The sequence below is a fragment of the Globicephala melas genome, chromosome 5 (genome assembly GCF_963455315.2).
Source record: "Globicephala melas chromosome 5, mGloMel1.2, whole genome shotgun sequence".
NCBI lineage: Eukaryota > Metazoa > Chordata > Mammalia > Artiodactyla > Delphinidae > Globicephala > Globicephala melas.
This window is the reverse complement of record NC_083318.1, coordinates 101,381,356-101,397,346: the sequence shown is the minus strand read 5'-3', so window position 1 is coordinate 101,397,346 and position 15,991 is coordinate 101,381,356.

Sequence of the window (15,991 nt, the reverse complement as noted above, 5' to 3'; positions counted from 1 at the left end):
AAGTGGTTGGATTTAAGATACAGTTGGATGGTAGAAAAATAGACTTTTCTAATGGACTGAGTAGGAGATATGAAGGATAGAGAAAAGTCAACAACGACTTCAGGGTTTCATCATAGCCTGAGCCAATGGATGGGTGGTGATGCCTTATATTCAGATAAGCATGAAGGTGAAAGATTTTGGGGTGTGAGGGGTGGTGATAGATTTGAGGGAATTGGTCCTAGACATTTCAGAGCCTAGTGAAGAGATTAGGGGAAAGAGATGCTGATTGACCTGAGTATATGTCTGACCCTGCTTGCTCCTTAATTAATGTATACCTACAAAACCCCATGACACAGTTTCATTCAAGGGGCACTTCAAGCCTGGGCCATGATGTTTACCAGGATGCAGTCACGTCTTATGACAACCAATGCCTGGTATTAAGCCCAATCACACACAAGTCCAATGCCCACTTCCCTTGCTGTTTGGTGAGTCTTTTCTGCCTTCTCCCACCATATTTAGTAGGGGCTACTTCAGTATATCATGTCCAGGGGTAATGGTAACAAAAGAGATTTCTCTGTGTTTTTACGTCTGGGAAGTTGCTTGCCCCATGTGACCTTTTTTTCACTCTTTTTCCAGCAACTTTCTAATTTTGCATATCAATAAATATATGGGAAGATCAATGTTTGTCAAGCAAAACACAAACTTAATATTCTATTCCAGAGCTAACAGCTGATAGATTCACAAAATACTGAATTCACAAGTGTTTTATTGTGATTTATAATAAGAAAAATACATACATATGTAAGTATATATATATTTATATATATAATATATACATTTTTATATATATATATATATAGGTCTTCATCCCCATTTCTGGCACAGAGCTCCTAAAACCCTTGGAATTTTCTAATAAGTGATGACAGCAACATAGATGTCTTGTGTTATGTTAATGAGGTCACTTTTGGAAAGCCCTTAGGTAACTTAAGGATGGAGGCTGGTTGCCAGGAGACCCAACTATGTGATTGGAGAATTGGAACTTTCAGTCCTACCCCCTAACCTCTGGGGAAGGGAAAGTGGTTGGAGGTTGAATCAATTGACTATGTCTGATAATTTAATCAATCATGTTTATGTAATGAAACCTCCATAAAACCTCAAAAGGACGGGTTCAGAGTGCTTCAGGGTTGGTGAACACGTGGAAATTTGGAGAGAGTAGCATGCCTGGAGAGGGCATGGAAGCTCTGTGCCCTTACCCATATCTTTCCCTATGTATCTCTTGCATCTAGCAGTTCCTTAATTATATATTTTTATAATAAACCAGTAATCTAGTGAGTAAAATGTTTATCCAAGTTCTGTGAAAACTCTAGCAAATTAAACCAACCCAAGAAGGGGGTCATGGGAACCTTCAATCTGCAGCCCCATTGGTCAGAAGCATAGGTGATAACCTGGGCTTGTGATTGGCATCTGAACTGGGGTGGGGGACTGGGGTGTGAACACAACACAATCTTGAGGAACTGAGCCCTTATATTGTCAGAGTGGAGTTGAATTGTAGACACCCAACTTGTGTCACAGAATTGCTTATTGGTGGTGTGGGAAAACCTCCACACATCGGAATCTGAGTGCAGAACCCACTTAACCAGTTACAAAAAAGTATACAGTAAAAAATAAGTCTACTGTTCTCAGCCCCTGGTATCCCTTTCCAGAAAGCAACTGTCATTAATAGTTTTTTGTTTGTCCTTCCAAAGATGTCGCATATATTAAAAGTATATAATTATTTGTTCTCTTAACCCCTTCAAATGATAGTATACTACATGTACTATTCTGCACATTGCTTATATCTTGGAAAACTTCCCAGATTAATGCATATAGAATTACCCTGTTCTTATTTATAGCTACATGCTATTACATTACATGGATATTTGATAGTGTATTCAAACAGTTCCCTTTTGAAAGACAATTTCTTTCCAATCCTTTGGTATTACAGTGTCAAGTAATAGATCAGCTATACAGTAATTTTAACACTAACATGCTATTTTACTCGTATACAGGGGAAACCAAGCAATAGATTGATTTCATCTAAAAATGAAAGAAAAAAAAAGCCAACAGGAATTATATAAGAGGAAAGAAAAAAAGGCAAAAGGAAGAAGAAAAATGTGCTGACAATGTGTATATGTGACCTGTATTCTTCTATCCTTAGGTAAGCTGCTGACTACCTGGCAGTGCTCAGAGGCCAGTTGGGGTATTCTGCCTTGGACCATCTGGATAGATCATTAGAGAAAACAATTTCAGTTGGTTACAGAGTCTTTGAAAAACCTTGAGATTGGAATCAATAAAGTATATCTGAAAGGCTGTCCCAGGAAAATCATTTTCTGTGTCTCTGGTTAGCAGTTTACCTTATTCAAGCCAGGACTGCACCATTTCCCTCATTGGATTTCCTCACAAAAATACTGCAGGGAAGAATTTTGTACATGTGATTTTACATGTGGAAAAGTATAATGGTAGCATCAACGCTGACAACTGGATTGCTGGATTGAAAGATATGTGCATTTTAACTATGAGAGATGTTACCATACTGGCCTACACAATATACCGTCAACTTTTTCCTCTTTACCTCCAACTCACATTTAATTTCTAGTATTTCAATACACACTGACTTGATTTAGAACACAAGAATATTTCAAATTTTACCAAGAAACTTAATTGCTCTTATTTTTCTTAAAACATGGAGCCATTTCTTTTTGTATTTTGTAAATAGATATTTATTGGAGTTATAATTGCTTCACAATACCATGTTAGTTTCTGTTGCACAACAAAGCAAATCAGCCATATGCATACACATATCCCCATATCCCCTCCCTCTTGAGCTTTCCTCCCATCCTCCCTATCCCACCCCTGTATGTCATCACAAAGCACTGAGCCAATCTCCTTGCACTATGCTGCTGCTTCCCACCAGCCAACTATTTTACATTCAGTAGTGTATATATGTCGATGCTACTCTCACTTCACCCCAGCGTCACCCTCCCACCCCATGTCATCAAGTCCATTCTCTATGTCTACGTCTTTATTCCTGCCCTGAAACTAGGTGCATTGTACCATTTTTTTTTTACATTCCATATATATGCGTTTGCATAAGGTATTTATTTTTCTCTTGACTTACTTCACTCTGCATGACAGACTCTAGGTCCATCCACCTCACTACAAATAACTCAATTTCATTTCATTTTATGGCTGAGTAATATTCCATTGTATATATGTGCCACATCTTTTTTATCCATTCATCTGTCAGTGGACATTTAGGTTGGTTCCATGTCCTGGCTGTTGTAAATAGTGCTGCAAGGAACATTGTGGTGCATGTCTCTTTCTGAATTATGGTTTTCTCAGGGTATATGCCCAGTAGTGGGATTGCTGGGTCATATGGTAGTTCTACTTTTAGTTTTTTAAGGAAGCTCCATACTGTTTTCCATAGTGTTTGTATCAATTTACATTCCCACTGACAGTGTAGGAGGGTTCCCTTTTCACCACACCCTTTCCAGCATTTATTGTTTCCAGGTTTTTTCATAATGACCATTCTGACCAGGGTGAGGTGATATCTCATTATAGTTTTGATTTGCATTTCTCTAATAATTAGTGATGTTGAGCGTCTTTTCATGTGCCTCTTGGCCATCTGTATGTCTTCCTTGGTGAAATGTCTATTTAGGTCTTCCACCCATTTTTTAACTGGATTGTTTGTTTTTTTTTAGATTTAGCTGCATGAGCTGTTTGTATATTTTGGAGATTAATCCTTTGTCTATTGTTTCATTTGCAAATATTTTCTCCCGTTCGGAGGGTTGTCTTTTTTTTTCTTCTTCTTCTTTTTGGTACGCAGGCCTCTCACTGTTGTGGCCTTTCCCATTGTAGAGCACAGGCTCGGACGCGCAGGCTCAGCGGCCATGGCTCACGGGCCCAGCTGCTCTGCAGCATGTGGGATTTTCCCGGTCTGGGGCACAAACCCGAGTCCCCTGCATCGCAGGCAGACTCTCAACCACTGCGCCACCCGGGAAGCCCCGGAGGGTTGTCTTTTGTCTTCTTTATGGTTTCCTTTGCTGTGCAAAAGCTTTTAAGTTTACTTAAGTCCCATTTGTTTATTTTTGTTTTTATTTCTGTTAATCAAGGAGGTGGGGTCAAACAAGATCTTGCTGTGGTTTATGTCAAAGAGTGTTTTTCCTAAGTTTTCCTCTAACAGTTTTATAATGTCTGGCCTTACATTTAAGTCCTTAATCCATTTGGAGTTTATTTTTGTATATGGTGTTGGGTAGTGTTCTAATTTCATTCTTTTACATGTAGCTATCCAGTTTTCCCAGCACCACTTATTGAAGAGGCTCTTTTCTCCATTGTATGTTCTTGCCTCCTTTGTCATAAATTAGATGCCTATATGTGCATGGGGTTATTTCGGGGCATTCTACCCTGTACCACTCATCTATATTTCTGTTTTTGTGCCAATACTATACTGTCTTGATTACTGTAGCTTTGTGCTGTAGTTTGAAGTCAGGGAGCCTGATTCCTCCAACTCAGTTTTTCTTTCTCAAGATTGCTTTGGCTATTCAGGGTCTTTTGTGTCTCCATACGAATTGTAAGATTTTTTGTTCTAATTCTGTGAAGAATGCTATTGGTAATTTGATAGGGATTGCATTGAACCTGTAGATTGCTTTGGGTAGTATAGTCATTTTCACAATATTGATTCTTCCAATCCAAGACCATGGTATATTTCTCCATCTGTTTATGTCATCTTTGATTTCTTTCATAAGTGTTTTATAGTTTTCTGAGTACAAGTCTTTCACCTCCTTAGGCAGGTTTATTCCTAGGTATTTTATTCTTTTTGTTGCAATGGTAAACGTGAGTGTTTCCTTAATTTCTCTTTCTGATTTTTCATTGTTGGTATATAGGAATGCCAGAGATTTCTGTGCATTAATTTTGTATCCTGCAACCTTACTAAATTCATTGATTAGTTCTAGTAGTTTTCTGGTGGCGTCTTTAGGATTTTCCATGTATAGCATCATGTCATCGGCAAACAGTGACAGTTTTACTTCTTCTTTTCCCATTTCTATTCCTTTAATTTTCTTTCTTCTCTGATTGCTGTGGCTAGGACTTCCAAAACTATGTTGAATAAGAGTGGTGAGAGTCGACATCCTTCTCTTTTTCCTGATCTTATTGGAAATACTTTCAGTTTGAGTATGATGCTTGCTGTCGGTTTGTCATATATGGCCTTTATTATATTGAGGTAAGTTCCCTCTATGCCTATTTTCTGGAGACTTTTTATCATAAATTGGTGTTGAATTTTGTCAAAATCCATTTCTGCATCTATTGAGGTGATCATATAGTTTTTATTCCTTAATTTGTTAATGTGGTGTATTACATTGATTGATTTGTGTATATTGAAGAATCCTTGCGTCACTGGGATAAATCCCACTTGATCCTGGTGTGTGATCCTTTTAATGTGCTGTTGGATTCTGTTTGCTAGTATTTTGTTCAGGATTTTTGTATCTATGTTCATCAGTGATATTAGCCTGTAATTTTTTGTGTGTGAGATATCTTTTTCTGGTTTGGGTATTAGGGTGATGGTGGCTTCATAGAATTAATTTGGGAGTGTTTCTCTCTTTGCAATTTTTTGGAAGAGTTTCAGAAGTATCAGTGTTAGCTCTTCTCTAAATGTTTGATAGAATTCACCTGTGAAGCCATCTGGTCCTTGACTTTTCTTTGTTGGAAGATATTAAATTACCATTTCTATTTCATTACTTGTATTAGGTTTGTTTAGATTTTCTAATTCTTCCTGGTTCAGTCTTGGAAAATTGTACCTTTCCAAGAATTTGTCCATTTCTTCGTGGTTGTCTATTTTATTGGCATATAGTTGTTTGTAGTAGTCTCTTATAATCCTTTGTATTCCTGCAGTGTCAGTTGTAATTTCTCCTTTTTCTTTTCTAATTTTATTGATTTGCATCCTCTCACTTTTTTTCTTGATGAGTCTGTCTAAGGGTTTATCAATTTTGTTTATCTTCTCAAAGAACCAGCTTTTAGTTTTATTGATCTTTGGTATTGTTTTCTTCATTTCTATTTCATTTATTTCTGCTCTTATCTTTATGATTTCTTTCCTTCTAATGACTTTGGGTTTTCTTTGTTCTTCTTTCTCTAGCTGTTTTAAGTGTAGGGTTAGATTGTTTATTTGAGATTTTTCTTGTTTCTTCAGGTGTGATTGAATTGGTATAAACTTCCTTCTTAGAACTGCTTTTGCTGCATCCCATAGGTTTTGGGTTGTCCATTTTCGTTGTTATTTGTCTCTAGGTATTTTTTTATTTCTTCTTTGATTTCTTCAGTGATCTCTTGGTTATTTAGTAGTACAGTGTTTAGTCTCCATGTATTTGTGTTTTTTACAGTTTTTTTCCTGTAATTGATTTCCAATCTCATAATGTTGCTATCAGAAAAGGTGCTTGATATGATTTCGATTTTCTTAAATTTTCTGAGGCTTGATTTGTGACCCAAGATGTGATCTATCCTGGGTAATGTTCTGTGTGCATTTGAGAAGAAAATGTAATCTTCTGTTTTCGGATGGAATGTCATATAAATATCAATGAAATCTATCTGCTCTATTGTGTCACTTAAAGCTTCTGTTTACTTATTAATTTGATGATCTGTCCATTGGTGTAAGTGAGGTGTTAAAGTCCCCCACTATTACTGTGTTACTGTCAATTTTCTCTTTTATAGCTGTTAGCATTTGCCTTGTGTATTGAGGTGTCCCAATATTGGGTGCATATATATTTATAATTGTCATATCTTCTTCTTGGATTCAACCCTTGATCATTATGTAGTGTCCTTCCTTGTCTCTTGTAACATTATTTTAAAGTCTATTTTATCTGATATGAGTACTGCTACTCCAACTTTCTTGATTTCCATTTGCATGGAATATCTTTTTCCATCCCCTCACTGTCAGTCTGTATGTGTCTGTCCCTAGGTCTGAAGTGGGTCTCTTGTAGACAGCATGTATGTGGGTTTTGATTTTGTATCCATTCAGCAAGCCTGTGTCTTTTGGTTGGAGCATTTAATCCATTCATATTTAAGGTAATTATCAATATGTATGTTCCTATTATCATTTTCTTAATTGTTTTGAGTTTCTTTTTGCACGTCCTTTTCTTCTATTGTGTTTCCCACTTAGAGAAGTTCCTTTAGCATTTGTTCCTTTAGATGGTTTGGTGGTGCTGAATTCTCTTAGTTTTTGCTTGTCTGTAAAGCTTTTGATTTCTCTGTCCAATCTGAATGAGATCCTTGCCAGGTAGAGTCATCTTGATTGTAGGTTCTTCCATTTCATCACTTTAAATATATCATGCCACTCCCTTCTGGTTTGTAGAGTTTCTGCTGAGAAATCAGCTGTTCACCTTATGGGAGTTCCCTTGTATGTTGCTTGTTATTTTCCCCTTGTTGCTTTTAATACTTTTTTTTGTCTTTATTTTTTGTCAATTTGATTACTATGTGCTTTGGCATGTTTCTTCTTGGGTTTCTCTTTCCTGGGACTCTGTGTGCTTCCTGAACTTGCGTGGCTATTTCCTTTCCCATGTTAGGGAAGTTTTTGACTCTAATCTCTTCAAATATTTTCTTGGGTCCTTTCTCTCTCTCTTCTCCTTCTGGAACCCCTATAATGTGAATGTTGGTGAGTTTAATGTTGTCCCAGTAGTCTCTTAGGCTGTCCTTCATTTCTTTTCATTCTTTTTACTTTATTCTGTCCCATAGCCATGAATTCCTCCATTCTGTCTTCCAGGTCACTTATCCATTCTTCTGCCTCAGTTATTCTGCTATTGATTTCTTCTAGTATATTTTTATTTCAGTTATTGTATTGTTCATCTCTGTTTGTTTGTTCTTTAATTCTTCTAGGTCTTTGTTAACCATTTCTTGCATCTTCTTGATCTTTGCCTCCATTCTTTTTCTGAGGTCCTGGATCATCTTCACTATCATTATTCTGAATTCTTTTTCTGGAAGGTTGCCTATCTCCACTTTGTTTAGTTGTTTTTCTGGGGTTTTATCTTGTTCCTTCATCTAGTACATAGTCCTCTGCCTTTTCATTTTGTCTGTCTTTCTGTGAATGTGGTTTTCGTTCCACAGGCTGCAGGATTGTAGTTCTTCTTGCTTCTGCTGTCTGCCCTCTGGTGGATGAGGCGATCTAAGAGGCTTGTGCAAGCTTCCTGATGGGAGGGACTTGTAGGTAGAGCTGGGTGTTGCTCTGGTGAGCAGAGCTCAAACTTTAATCTCCTTGTCTGCTAATAGGTGGGGCTGAGTTCCCTCCCTGTTGGTTGTTTGGTCTGAGGCAACCCATCACTGGAGGCTACGGGCTCTTTGGTGGAGCTAATGGCAGACTCTGGGAGGGCTCATGCCAAGGAGTACTTCCCAGAACTTCTGCTGTCAGTGTCCTTGTCCCCACAGCCAACACTGCCTCTGAAGGAGACCCTCCAACACTAGCAGGTAGGTCAGTTTCAGTCTCCTATGGGGTCACTTCTCCTTCCCCCGGGTCCTGATGCTCACACTACTTTGTATGTGTCCTAACAGAGTGGAGTCTCTGTTTACCCCAGTCCTGTTGAAGTCCTGCAATCAAATCCTGCTAGTCTTCAAAGTCTGATTCTGTGGGAATTCCTCCTCTCATTGCCAGACTCCCAGGTTGGGAAGCCTGACTTGGGGCTTAGAACCTTCATTCCAGTAGGTGGACTTTTGTGGTATAGTTGTTCTCCAGTTTGTGAGTCAGCCACCCAGCAGTTATGGGATTTGATTTTATTGTGACTGCACCCATCCTACCATCTCATCTCATTGTGGCTGTTCCTTTGTCTTTGGATGTGGGATATCTTTTTTGGTGAGTTCCAGTGTCTTCCTGTCAATGATTGTTCAGCAGTTAGTTGTTCAGCAGTTAGTTCCAGTGCTCTCACAAGAGGGAGTGATCACACGTCCTTCTACTCTGCCATCTCAAACCAATCTCTAGTCAGCTGTTTCTTATGGACAGAAGTCCATGAGCTGCTAGAGGAGTTTCTTTCTTGGGTGTCCAAGAAGCACAACTATGGTAGGACCAATGGAAATGTGATGTGCCTGGAGGCCAGGTGGAGTCTCCCAGAGGGCACAGTTCTGTCTTCAAGTATATGCTGCATTTTATAGTTTGTGTGAGTTTTCAGTAGCATTCACGCTAACTGCAGGGTGACAGCTCTGACCATTCTCATCATGCAGGTGCTATTCTGCAAAACAGAGTTCCATGATTATTTTGGTATACTATATTTGACATGAAAATAGTCAGTATGATTTGAAGTCCATTTGCTTTGTCACAAGAAATTTTAACATTATAATTATTCATGAAAAACAAGAAGTCTATTTGGTTCTTTAGATATGATTCCAATTGTATGGTTTTGATTTATACCAATCAAATTGTTAAAAGTAGCAATTACCAATATGTAAGTTACAAAATATCTTTTCAAAACTTTATTAACTATTATGTTAGCAGTATGTTCTGTCTACAGGGATGACTAAGAGTTGGATGAGATTGTCTTTAAATGGCCTGATCAAGATTACATATGGAAATCTCAAATATAAAACCCAATTTGAAGAAGTCACATACAAAAAGCAAATTCAATTTGTTGTTTCAAATTTTAAAATATTTTATTTTGACAACTGTATACAGGTTTATTATTTAATTTATTTTCTAACAATTTATGGGGTTTTTTTTACTTTCATATAAGGAAAATACTATTAAATTTGTTAACTAAGCCTGATGCAGTCAGTAATAACATTGTTTTCTCTGAAGCCATTGAAGCATCTTCAAAGCACAGCTTTATCCTTTCTTCATTCTTGGATATCTCTTGTTTCAGAAATACATAATCAAAGTTGTGACTCTTCCAGAACAAAGAATATCTGTTCAGATTGACTCATTTTCTCCATGCTAGTTATAGAGAAGAATGGCAAAAATTTCAATGATGCCTTCTTTTGTTGAAAGAAATGGAGATGATGAATCATCCTGGGTAGTAGACAAACATAATAAAAAATTGCAAAGAGAAAAATAATAGAAAAATAATTCTGTGGGTTACAGGAATGATTTTGGCACTATTAATGAACCTATATAATGTGGAAGCCTAGTAAATGGACTGGATGTGCCAAGTGCTGGTCTAGGTCCTCAGTAAGCCTGAACAGATAAAGCAAAATTTCTGCCCTCATGTAGTGTATATTCCAGTAGGGAAGAGAAACACTAAATGAACAAGTATGTGTATGATGTAATGTTCATCAGTTTGAAGTACAATAACTTCCAAGCAGGGTAAAGAGATAGAATAATAAAGGCTGTATTTACAATTATCAGAGGTCTGTCTGATGAGAAGAGGTCTGAACAAAAAGCTAAAGGGAGTGAATAAGAAACCATGTGAGTACCTGGAGGAACAGCATTTGGACTTACAAGACATCACTAAGTGTAAAACAGACTGGTTTTATACTAAGTATTATAGTATAAAATGGGAGAATTAATCGCCATGACCTCACAAGATCTTATGATACAGAAAATTTCCTTAGACAGTTGGGGGAACAATAGACTGTAGGAGGCAAGAGTGAAGAATTTGGAAGCTATTGCAACTTTTTAGGAGAAAGATGATAGTGGTTGAAAGAGCTGCCACATCATCAAATTCCAGGTGTGGTTTTTTTTTTTAACATCTTTATTGGAGTATAGTTGCTTTACAATGGTGTGTTAGTTTCTGCTTTACAACAAAATGAATCAGTTATATATATACATATGTTCCCATATCACTTCCCTCTTGTGTCTCCCTCCCTCCCACTCTCCCTATCCCACCCCTCCAGGTGATCACAAAGCACCGAGCTGATCTCCCTATGCTATGCGGCTGCTTCCCACTAGCTATCTACCTTACGTTTGGTAGTGTATATATGTCCATGCCTCTCTCTCGCTTTGTCACAGCTTACCCTTCCCCCTCCCCATATCCTAAAGTCCATTCTCTAGTAGGTCTGTGTCTTTATTCCTGTCTTACCCCTAGGTTCTTCATGACATTTTTTTTCTTAAATTCCATATATATGTGTTAGCATACAGTATTTGTCTCTCTCTTTCTGACTTAGTTCACTCTGTATGAAAGACTCTAGGTCTATCCACCTCATTACAAATAGCTCAACTTCGTTTCTTTTTATAGCTGACTAATATTCCATTGTATATATGTGCCACATCTTCTTTATCCATTCAACCGAAGATGGGCACTTAGATTGTTTCCATCTCCAGCCTATTGTAAATAGAGCTGCAATGAACATTTTGGTACATGACTCTTTTTGACTTATGGTTTTCTCAGGGTATATGCCCAGTAGTGGGATTGTTGGGTCATATGGTAGTTCTATTTGTAGTTTTTTAAGGAACCTCTATACTATTCTCCACAGTGGCTGTATCAATTTACATTCCCACCAACAGTGCAAGAGGGTTCCCTTTTCTTCACACCCTCTCCAGCATTTATTTTTTCTAGATTTTTTGATGATGACCATTCTGACTGGTGTGAGATGATATGTCATTGTAGTTTTGATTTGCATTTCTCTAATGATTAGTGATGTTGAGCATTCTTTCATGTGTTTGTTGGCAGTCTGTATACCTTCTTTAGAGAAATGTCTATTTAGGTCTTCTGCCCATTTTTGGATTGGGTTGTTTGTTTTTTTTTGTTACTAAGCTGCATGAGCTGCTTATAAATTTTGGAGATTAATCCTTTGTCAGTTGCTTTATTTGAAAATATTTTCTCCCATTCTGAGGGTTGTCTTTTGGTCTTGTTTATGGTTTCCTTTGCTGTGCAAAAGCTTTGAAGTTTCATTAGGTCCCATTTGTTTATTTTTGGTTTTATTTTCATTTCTCTAGGAGGTGGGTCAAAAAGGATCTTGCTGTGATTTATGTCATAGAGTGCCCTGCCTACGATTTCCTCTAAGAGTTTGATAGTTTCTGTCCTTACATTTAGGTCTTTAGTCCATTTAGAGCTTATTTTTGTGTATGGTGTTAGGGAATGATCTATTCTCATACTTTTACATGTACCTGTCCAGTTTCCCCAGAATCAATTATTGAAGAGGCTGTCCTTTCTCCACTGTACATTCCTGCCTCCTATATCAAAAATAAGGTGACGATATGTGCGTGGGTTTATCTCTGGGCTTTCTATCCTGTTACATTGATCTATATTTCTGTTTTTGTGCCAGTACCATACTGTCTTGATTACTGTAGATTTGTAGTATAGTCTGAAGTCAGGGAGCCTGATTCCTCCAGCTCCCTTTTTCATTCTCAAGATTGCTTTGGCTATTCGGGGTCTTTTGTGTTTCCATACAAATTGTGAAATTTTTTGTTCTAGTTCTGTGAAAAATGCCAGTGGTAGTTTGATAGGGATTGCATTGAATCTGTAGATTGCTTTGGGTAGTAGAGTCATTTTCACAATGTTGATTCTTCCCATCCAAGAACATGGTATATCTCTCCATCTATTTGTATCGTCTTTAATTTCTTTCATCAGTGTCATAATTTTCTGCATACAGGTCTTTTGTCTCCTTAGGTAGGTTTATTCCTAGATATTTTATTCATTTTGTTGCAGTGGTAAGTGGGAGTGTTTTCTTGATTTCACTTTCAGATTTTTCATCATTAGTATATAGGAATGCCAGAGATTTCTGTGCATTAATTTTGTATCCTGCTACGTTACCGAATTCATTGATTAGCTCTAGTAGTTTTCTGGTAGCATCTTTAGGATTCTCTATGTATAGTATCATGTCATCTGCAAACAGTGAGAGCTTTACTACTTTTCTGATTTGGATTCCTTTTATTTCATTTTCTTCTCTGATTGCTGTGGCTAAAACTTTTTAAACTATGTTGAATAAGAGTGGTGAGAGTGGGCAACCTTGTCTTGTTCCTGATCTTAGTGGAAATGCTTTCAGTTTTTCACCATTGAGGATGATGTCGGCTGTGTGTTTGTCATATATGGCCTTTATTATGTTGAGGTAAGTTCCCTCTATGCCTACTTTCTGCAGGGTTTTTATCATAAATGGGTGTTGAATTTTGTCGAAAGCTTTCTCTGCATCTATTGAGATGATCATATGGTTTTTCTCCTTCAGTTTGTTAATATGGTGTATCACGTTGATTGATTTGCGTGTATTGAAGAATCCTTGCATTCCTGGAATAAACCCCACTTGATCATGGTGTGTGATCCTTTTATTGTGCTGTTAGATTCTGTTTGCTAGTATTTTGTTGATGATTTTTGCATCTATATTCATCAGTGATATTGGCCTGTAGTTTTCTTTCTTGCCTGGTTTTGGTATCAGGGTGATGGTGGCCTCGTAGAATGAGTTTGGGAGTGTTCCTCCCTCTGCTATATTTTGGAAGAGTTTGAGAAGGATAGGTGTTAGCTCTTCTCTAAATGTTTGATAGAATTCGATTGTGCAACCATCTGGTCCTGGGCTTTTGTTTGTTGGAAGATTTTTAATCACAGTTTCAATTTCAGTGCTTGTGATTGGTCTGTTCAGATTTTCTATTTCTTCCTGATTCAGTCTTGGCAGGTTGTGCATTTCTAAGAATTTGTCCATTTCTTCCATGTTGTCCATTTTATTGGCATAGAGTTGCTTGTAGTAATCTCTGATGATCTTTTTTATTTCTGCAGTGTCAGTTGTTACTTCTCCTTTTTCATTTCTAATTCTATTGATTCGAGTCTTCTCCCTTTTTTTCTTGATGAGTCTGGCTAATGGTTTATCAATTTTGTTTATCTTGTCAAAGAACCAGCTTTTAGTTTTATTGATCTTTGCTATCGTTTCCTTCATTTCTTTTTCATTTATTTCTGATGTGATTTTTATGATTTCTTTCCTTCTGCTAACTTTGGGGTTTTTTTGTTCTTCTTTCTCTAATTGCTTTAGATGGAAGGTTAGGTTGTTTATTCGAGATGTTTCCTGTTTCTTAAGGTAGGATTGTATTGCTATAAACTTCCCTCTTAGAAGTGCTTTTGCTGCATCCCATAGATTTTGGGTCATCGTGTCTCTATTGTCATTTGTTTCTACTTATTTTTTAATTTCCTCTTTGATTTCTTCAGTGATCACTTCATTATTAAGTACTGCATTGTTTAGCCTCCATGTGTTTGTATTTTTTACAGATCTTTTCCTGTAGTTGACATCTAGTCTCATAGCGTTGTGGTTGGAAAAGATACTTGATACAATTTCAAGTTTCTTAAATTTACCAAGGCTTGATTTGTGACCCAAGGTATGATCTATCCTGGAGAATGTTCCATGAGCACTTGAGAAAAATGTGTATTCTGTTGTTTTTGGATGGAATGTCCTATAAATATAAATTAAGTCCATCTTGTTTAATGTATCATTTAAAGATTGTGTTTCCTTATTTATTTTCATTTGGATGATCTGTCCATTGGGGAGAGTGCGGGGTTAAAGTCCTCTACTATGAATGTGTTAGTGTCGATTTCCTCTTTTATGGCTGTTAGTATTTGCCTTATGTATTGAGGTTCTCCTATGTTGGGTGCATAAATATTTACAATTGTTGTATCTTCTACCTGGATTGATCCCTTGATCATTATGTAGTGTCCTTCTTTGTCTCTTCTAATAGTCTTTATCTTAAAGTCTATTTTGTGTGATATGAGAATTGCTACTCCAGCTTTCTTTTGGTTTCCATTTGCATGAAATATCTTTTTCCATCCCCTTACTTTCAGTCTGTATGTTTCTCTAGGTCTGAAGTGGGTTTCTTGGAGACAGCAAATATATGGGTCTTGTTTTTTTATCCATTCAGCTAACCTGTGTCTTTTGGTGGGAGCATTTAGTCCATTTACATTTAAGGTAATTATTGATATGTATGTTCCTATTCCCATTTTCTTAATTGTTTTGGGTTCGTTATTGTAGGTCTTTTTCTTCTCTTGTGTTTCTTGCCTAGAGAAGTTCCTTTAGCAGTTGTTGTAGAGCTGGTTCGGTGGTGCTGAACTCTCTCAGCTTTTGCTTGTCTGTAAAGGTTTTAATTTCTCCATCAAATATGAATGAGATCCTTGCTGGGTAGAGTAATCTTGGTTGCAGGTTTTTCTCCTTCATCACTTTAAATATGTCCTGCCAGTCCCTTCTGGCTTGCAGAGTTTCTGCTGAAACATCAGCTGTTAACCTTATGGGGATTCCCTTGTGTGTTATTTGTTGTTTTTCCCTTGCTGCTTTTAATGTTTTCTTTGTGTTTAATTTTTGACCCTTTGATTACTATGTGTCTTGGCATATTTCTCCTTGGATTTATCCTGTATGGGACTCTCTGTGCTTCCTGGACTTGATTTACTGTTTCCTTTCCCATATTAGGGAAGTTTTCAACTAGAATCTCTTCAAATATTTTCTCAGTCCCTTTCTTTTTCTCTTCTTCTGGAACCCCTATAATTCGAATGTTGGTGCATTTAATATTGTCCCAGAGGTCTCTGAGACTGTCCTCAGTTCTTTTCATTCTTTTTTCTTTATTCTGCTCTGCAGTAGTTATTTCCACTATTTTATCTTGCAGGTCACTTATCCATTCTTCTGCCTCAGTTATTCTGCTATTGATCCCTTCTAGAGTATTTTTCATTTCAGTTATTGTGTTGTTGATCATTGTTTGTTTCATCTTTAGTTCTTCTAGGTCCTTGTTAAATGTTTCTTGCATTTTGTCTCTTCTGTTTCCAAGATTTTGGATCATCTTTACTATCATTATTCTGAATTCTTTTTCAGGTAGACTGCCTATTTCCTCTTCATTTGTTAGGTCTGGTGGGTTTTTATCTTGCTCCTTCATCTGCTGTGTGTTTTTCTGTCTTCTCATTTTGCTTATCTTACTGTGTTTGGGGTCTCCTTTTTGCAGGCTGCAGGTTCGTAGTTCCTGTTGTTTTTGGTGTCTGTCCCCAGTGGCTAAGGTTAGTTCAGTGGGTTGTGTAGGCTTCCTGGTGGAGGGGACTAGTACCTGTATTCTGGTGGTTGAGGCTGGATATTGTCTTTCTGGTGGGCAGGTCCACGTCTGGTTGTGGGTTTTGGGGTGTCT